Here is a 7,242-nt window from a genome sequence, read left to right on the forward strand (position 1 = left end):
CTCCGGCCGGTAACCTCAACTGCTGCAGCTTTTCTATTTTCGTTGATTTCTTTAGTTAATTTTTAAAAGGAAACTGGTTTTAAAAACATTTTTTAAAAGAATTTAATAAACGTTTTTTTATAATTTTGAAATGGTTTCAGATGTTTTAATCTATGCATGATTGAACCTGTGTGCCTTAAACAAGAGGTAATATTCTCTGGGTGAAATTCCCAGGGTGGCGTTGTTGAGCAATTTACTAAAATTAAACTTCCACAAAATCTGAATTCCCATCTAGTGTCGCCACAGTTACCTGGAAGGTTTATGCAGAAAATGGTCTGGTCTGTTGTTGAAGTCTCTCTTGAACAAACGAGAGGTTCTTCTGTCATAGAAAATTAGCTCCTTATATATCACTCAGAACAATGAACGTAACAGAATGGATTCCTAGTCCATCCCCACTTTGAGGGGTTGGGCGTATTTGGAAGGCTTAACCCATAGATCAAAAGATAGACTGACCACTTAAACTGCATGCTATTTTCTTATTGAAGTTGCTCTTATTAACATATTTTCCTTTTACAACTGTCAGAGTAAATGAGTGTCATACTTTGAATGAGAAATAGCCTATAAACTACTGTTTCTAATTGTGGCCGCTGTCAAAGGACAGAGAGGCTGTTGCTTCTTCTTTTGGTTTAAAAAATGATTATCCTGTTCGAGTGTTTCATATTAGCAGAGTGAACAGTTAAAAGTGACAGAATAAATTCAGGTGAGGGGTTCAAAACTTATACGTGTATTCAAATACAATAATTCAGGATATTTTTACTTACTATGCTAAACAGAAAAAAAATAGCAGGGTTATATCTTAATAATGCTAAGAATTGATATTTAATTCTTAGTAGAATAAAAATTCTGCTAAGAAAATAACTGGGAAAACATTTTGGTTTTCCTTTAGGGAAAGCCAAAAGGGAGAGTTATACATGATCAATAATGTGACCCACAAAAATAGTTGACCTATGTGTGCTCATTTACTGTCAATGGTAAATGAAACACTTGTATTGGTCTTTATCAAGTCCAGCGGACCCCAAAGCGTTTCACCTTACATTCATTCACCCTTTCACACGCTGATGGTGGAAAGCTACATTGTACTCATAGCTGACGTGGAGCAGACTAAGCAGTGAGGCTTGCATATAATCAGTGCCTCTAGCCCCTCTTACCACCACCAAGAGACAAGACAGCTGAAGTGAAATTATCCGATACCTTACATTATATAACATTTGAAGCTGTAGGAGTTTACCATTATATATACTCTTCATTTTTCATTTCTTCTAAAAGGTCTCGTGTTTTTTATGCACAAATATATGTGCCCATATTGTACAGGTTTTTTGTTTAAATTGCCTACTCAGTAGAATATTTCTCTTAATCTAAGTATTCAATGTAATGACAATGCAGTATTTGTTTTTTGTTGTAAATTTGCTCATTTTGCTCATCAATTCTCATTTTTCCAGTTTTTATGTTTTTATTTGTGTGAATATGTTTGTTTCAGTTTACCTTGCACTTCCTGCTGGTACACATGATCTTCCCCACTGTGAGAAGAAAAGGATATTTCTATTTCACCCTGTTGTTCTCAAAAGAGGCACTAAAGTCAGATGCATGGTAGCTGTCCGACTACTGTATGTTTCAAAGTCATGTCCATCAAAACTCTCTAGCCTAAATCATCAGAAATGCTCCTCATTAGATGTAATCATAACAACAAGTGTAACACACAGTTATACTAACTCAGGCATAAACAGAAAAAATGACAAATCAAATAAGCTCCTCCTCCTGCTGGCGCCATATTCTATCTTGAGCTCACTTTAAAAAGGTTTTGCCTATCATAGCTGGTTTAGATAAGACTCAACCGTCTTACCTGGTGTCCTCCCACAGGCTCTAAAATCAACAGTTATCGAACCACTGCTGAAAAAAACATTCAGGACAAGCTGCTGTTGGAAAATTACAGGCCAATCATCAGTAAAATAATTGTAAATAGTTGTGTTCAACAGTTTATCAGCTTCTTAAAAATGTCCAATCATTTGGTTAAACACTTTGACAAGATTGCCCTTGTCAAAGTGTTTAATGACATCCATATAGACACAGACTGTGGAAGAACCATTGTGCTGGTTCTGTTGGATTTCAGTGTAAAATTTGATACTGTTGACTATGACATATCTTTCCTGTCTTACATTAGCATGAAACATTACATGCCTAGTGTATGTACATACACTAATAATTAGAATAACAATGTGCCAGGTAGATGCCCTAATTTGGATATTCTAATTGGGTTTAGTGAATGTTGAATTTGAAAAAAATGTTGTTATATTATCATAATCATTAAATTATTTAATGCATGTTCACTTTATGCATGTGGGAGTTGTGTCTGTAGCTTTCACTCATAGTCCAAAAACAGGCATGTTAGAATAAATGACCACAGTAAAACCGCTGTTTGGAGTTAGTGTGTGAATGAATGGTTGTATGGTATGTCTGTGAGTTTTCATGTAATGTAGTATGCACCTATATCTTGTCCACTGAAAAATAAGTAAAAACATGTTGTCGGAGGTAGGGCTTGTTATTCGGTCCCATCAACACCCCATTTTTTTAGAGCCACACTCTCTTCTGCTGCTGTGCAGAGACCTTAGCTGCAGAATATTTTTTTATTGCCACTGGCAACAAGGTCATCACAGGTCACAGTCGTGCACAATACCAAAATTGCACCTTTCCTATTATTACCTTGAACACTAACCATCCCATCAGTTGCATTATGCAGCATTGTTTCAAACTAATTATAGCTTTGCATTCACTATATTACAGCAGTCAAACTTGGTTTGACCTTTTAAAATAACTCTCCTGAAAATGCATTCCCTATTCAGTCTTTGAAAGTGAGATTCTGTGATTGGTTCACTGAACTAACAGAAGAATGATGCTTGTTATGAATGCTTGAGTTAGAGCTAAGAGTTCAGCAGTTTTCATGTTCACTTTGCTCATGTTGCATATATGAATCGTTTGACCTGTATTAAAAAAGCACTAAATTCAATATGTTTATTTTATGTTTTCTTATTTTTTCTTTTGTAGGAATATTTTTAGAAAGCAACAAGAGGTTCAACAATGGTTAGACACGAGTAGACATTTAATATCGTTTGAGTTTTGTTTATATTCATTTTGTGTTTCATAGATTCATTCAGACATATTCTATTCTTCACGTTTAGTTTCATTCCTGCAAAGCTATTTTGTTTCATTTAGATAATTCCTGCTACAACGTACTCCTGCATGAATGTGTTTTGGTTTTCTTTTGTACAAATTTTGTTTATTTTATGGGTTTGTTGTTTCTATTTAGGTTTGATTTACCCTGCTTGGGCTGTTAGTTACCAACAGCCCAAGCAGGATGTGGTTCAGATGGTCACTGACATGATTAAATCATCTGTGTTAATTATTCTTTAGAAGATGTCGCAATACCAGGAGAATAGCACATGAAAAAGAGAAACCTAAACAGACACATTTTTTAAGCTAATCTTGGAAACAATTATAAAAGAGATATACAATAATAAAATAAGAAACAGCGTTTCTTATTTTATTAAACGATTGATTGTAAGCTTCCATGTCTCTCTGTTCCATTTGCTAGTTTCTATTTCCATATCCAGATTGTAAAGTTTTGTGTCTATCTAATATGCTGTTGCCATTCTTGTTATGTATTTTTTTATTATTATTATTGAACTTCAAGTATGTCTTGTTTAGGTGGCTTTCTGTGCCTTGGCTCTTTCATAAAACAAACCTTGACAAGAAATTGGATAAAAGTGTTCTTACTTTGCATAAACTGTTTATGACAATGGTCAGTTCCAAAGAAGCTCTTGTGTGGCAGAATTAAAATTATACTATCAATGAAATGATAGGAAAATGACTGAGAACAAGCACAATAGAAGGGCATAGGAGTTTCATGGACTTATTCAAAGAATGGCTGATATGAAAAACTGCAACTGCTATGAGCATAACTGAGTAACATGCAAAAAAGCTAGTATAACTGTCAAACGGGTCTCGATTATTTATGGCATAGTTGTCGTAATAAACTGATGGCATTGACATAAGACATTTATTCCCTTTAATGCAAGTTTACACACATTTTTGAACAATCACAGTGACAAGACTAGGCAACTATGGGTCCTATCAAGAAGATGCCTTCGACTGTCCATGTATTGTCAAAATAATAAATGCTTCTCTGATGTCTGGATGTTTCTCTACTTTCCCAAAACATGCTGTGGTTCATCTATTCATTAAAATGTGGAACTGCCCTTTTAAAAGTTTTAAATTATCTTCTTTTAAATGTTGATGCACAAAAATCAGCAGTTCTTTTACTTTGGGATTTGTCTGTGTTACACTAATTGGTTTGGTGTGGAAGGAAAAAGTCAGCAAACTTGGCTGTACAATAATCAAAGCTGGTTTATTAGGCCTCCAGCATAGCAAAACAGCAGCTTTCCCATCAGTCAGTCAGTCAGCTTGTTCTTCTTCTTCTTCTTCTTTCCTTTTTTATGGTGTTTGGAAAACAACTTATATGTGCATTACCGCCACCTTTCACAGTCAGCTTGTTACAGCCAGCAGTCCACCTATATACTGGTTATCACTACCTTCTCAATTTTCCCCCAGCTAATCAAACTCCAGCCAACAGTGCTCCATCAATAAAAGAGCTGAGTTTGAGGAGGGTCTCCTTCTTAGCAGGGTTCCAAGATGGCCGCTACAATGACACACCCACAAGGTAACAAACATTTCACAGACAAAGGATCATAAACACACTCTAGAATTCAAACATTGCACAAAATCTTATTGCTTCTTAACAGTCTGCTACCTTTGACTACCGTGGCTCAAAACAACCTTTTGACCCATCTGAAGTTACTTGTTGGTGCAGCACTAAATTGGCTTTGATTCTGTCTCTCAAATAGGAGTTTTTCTGTAAATCTAGGAAAGTAATTCTGTGTCTTCTTTGAAGTATGGGGGTGCCCCATATTTAGCACATGTTCTTTTTGCCATGTATTTGCTGCCTCTGGATTTTAACTTTAAAAAGCACAGTCTCTTCATTGTTTTACAGAAGATCTTCAAATCTATCTGTCAGTAGCTACAAGTGACAGCCAGTCTGTGTTCATTTGCTAGGGAATTGCCTTAGGGATGTACAGGCATACATGAGATAAGGGGTGGGGGATGTGATCCTGGTGTTCGGTCAATGCAATCCCCTGCTTGGACATTACACTGTGGTTGGTCCCTTGTCATTCTGTTATTCATTTGTGAAATTTCTGGATGTGATGGTTGATCTCCTGTTTAAATTTGATAAGCACATTAGTGTTTTTATCAAAGTCAGTTTCTTCCAGCTGAGGACACTTCATAAGATAAAATCTTATCTTCCTCTGCCTGATTTTGAGAGGGTTTTCCAAACACTTATTAAATCCTGTTTAGATTACTGTAATTTAATGTATTTAGGGTTGGACCAGAGCTGCCTGCAACTAGAGACATAAGTCTATTAACCCCGTTTTGACACCTTTCTCTGACTCCCCGTTCTCTTTCAGGTGAAGTTTAAAGTTTTATTGATTAAGTGAGCTCTTGCAGTCCTACTCTCCACTCAGAGCTCTGAGGTCAACTGACCAGTCTCTGCTGGCTGTCCCAAAGGTCAGGTTAAAGACAAGAGGGGACAGAGCCTTCTCTGTGGCAGCACCTAGACAGGATCTTCTGTCTCTTAAGGTCTCTCAGCCAGTAGCCAGTTTAAGTCCAAACTGTAAACTCATCTATTTTCTCTGGTCTTTAATACCAATGAAAGAAAGAAAAAGACAAACTGGCAAAAATTTGTAATTAATTGATCAAAATTTTTGGGAAATTGCTACAACTGAAATTAAGTTTGTATTGTTTTCTATTTGTTTTATTATTTTCCTGGTATTTTAGTGCCAATTTTATTTGCATTTTTTTAAAAATCAAACTTAATTAAATTTTTTATTTTATCTTCTGTGCAGAGGAAATCCTAGTGACCCAGTGATGTACACCCATGGTGAGAGATACTGTGAATATCAGACAGTATCCAATATAACACAGACTGTGGGACTCTGGAACCAGCTGTTAGTTACCAACAGCCCAAGCAGGATGTGGTTCAGATGGTCACTGAGGCTAAAACTTGGGCAAAGGAGGAGTTTGGTGAAACCATAGAGAGCAACTTCTATCTTCTGAGTTATACTGGTGCCCCATCCAGCATCTTCAAGAGGGGGAAGCAGTGCACCACTAACATTGTGAATGCTGGAGATGGCGTGCTGCTGACTTCAAGTCAGGACATTGAGAGCCAATGAGGAGAACACTTTACACCTCCTCAATCCCATCCACACTTCTCCCAGTAAGAAAAGTGTGAGAATTTTGGGTTGTGTTTTCCCATCTGAAGTGCTGAAGTCACCAAGGTGGTTAAAAAGCTTCTTGATGGCAAGGCCCTGGGGGTGAATGGGATTTACACAAAGTTCCTTAAAGGGATCCATAATTAGTTGAACATGTTGGTCTAAATATGTTGTAATTTTCCTACTAATTAAAAACATTGCTGTTTGTGATACACCAAAACTCACAATTACATAAAACAGCTTTAGTCTGTGACTCTGACAGTGAGTGTGACTGTGACAGTTTTTTCCACTTGCAATCAGGGAATTCCTGTGCAGTTAGGGGAAGTATTGAAATCAATTTATTTTCCAAGTCTAAACAAATATGGAAAAGAAAATAGTTTGGAAAAACATATTTGTAATTACAAATACTTTCCACCACTCCACCCCAATTTGCCAATTTAGGAAAAATGTTCCTGATGGTCAAGTGACATTGCATTGCATCATCCAACACAACCCTATAACAGAATCTTAGAGGGATCCATGATTAGTTGTAACAATAGACTTTATTTGAAAAATATTCATTTTAGATGTAAAAACAATACAGTAACAATACTGTAGGCTGTCACTTAATTCATTTAGTCATTTTTCACACAATAAACATTGTTCTCCATTTTGGTCTGCATCATCTTCAGAAATAGCTGTTGATCTTTAGTGGCAATAGAGTGGATTAAGAAGGAAGACTTAATATACACAGGCAATTTATATTTACATTTGGAAGTTCCTTGCAGATCTGACTGACTGGACCTTCCTTTTTTAAAGAGTCTCACAGCCCCTCCTTGTGGAATAAAAAGGATATGACAATAAAAAATTACTGCACGTTATATATATGTATATATATACATATATA

General features: G+C 36.2%; 1 long non-coding RNA gene across 1 annotated transcript in view; it reads right to left on the reverse strand.

Moving 5' to 3' along the window:
* Positions 1-75: 75 nt before the first annotated feature.
* Positions 76-7,242, reverse strand: part of LOC106953981 (uncharacterized) — a 19,945-nt gene continuing 12,778 nt past the window's right edge. Inside the window, exon 3 of the long non-coding RNA XR_001426281.1 lies at positions 76-289. This is a non-coding gene — a long non-coding RNA (uncharacterized LOC106953981). The remainder of the gene's footprint in view (positions 290-7,242) is intronic.

The sequence above is a fragment of the Poecilia latipinna genome, unplaced genomic scaffold (genome assembly GCF_001443285.1).
Source record: "Poecilia latipinna isolate Pla-1442-1.1 unplaced genomic scaffold, P_latipinna-1.0 Scaffold619, whole genome shotgun sequence".
In the NCBI taxonomy this organism is placed as follows: Eukaryota; Metazoa; Chordata; class Actinopteri; order Cyprinodontiformes; family Poeciliidae; genus Poecilia; species Poecilia latipinna.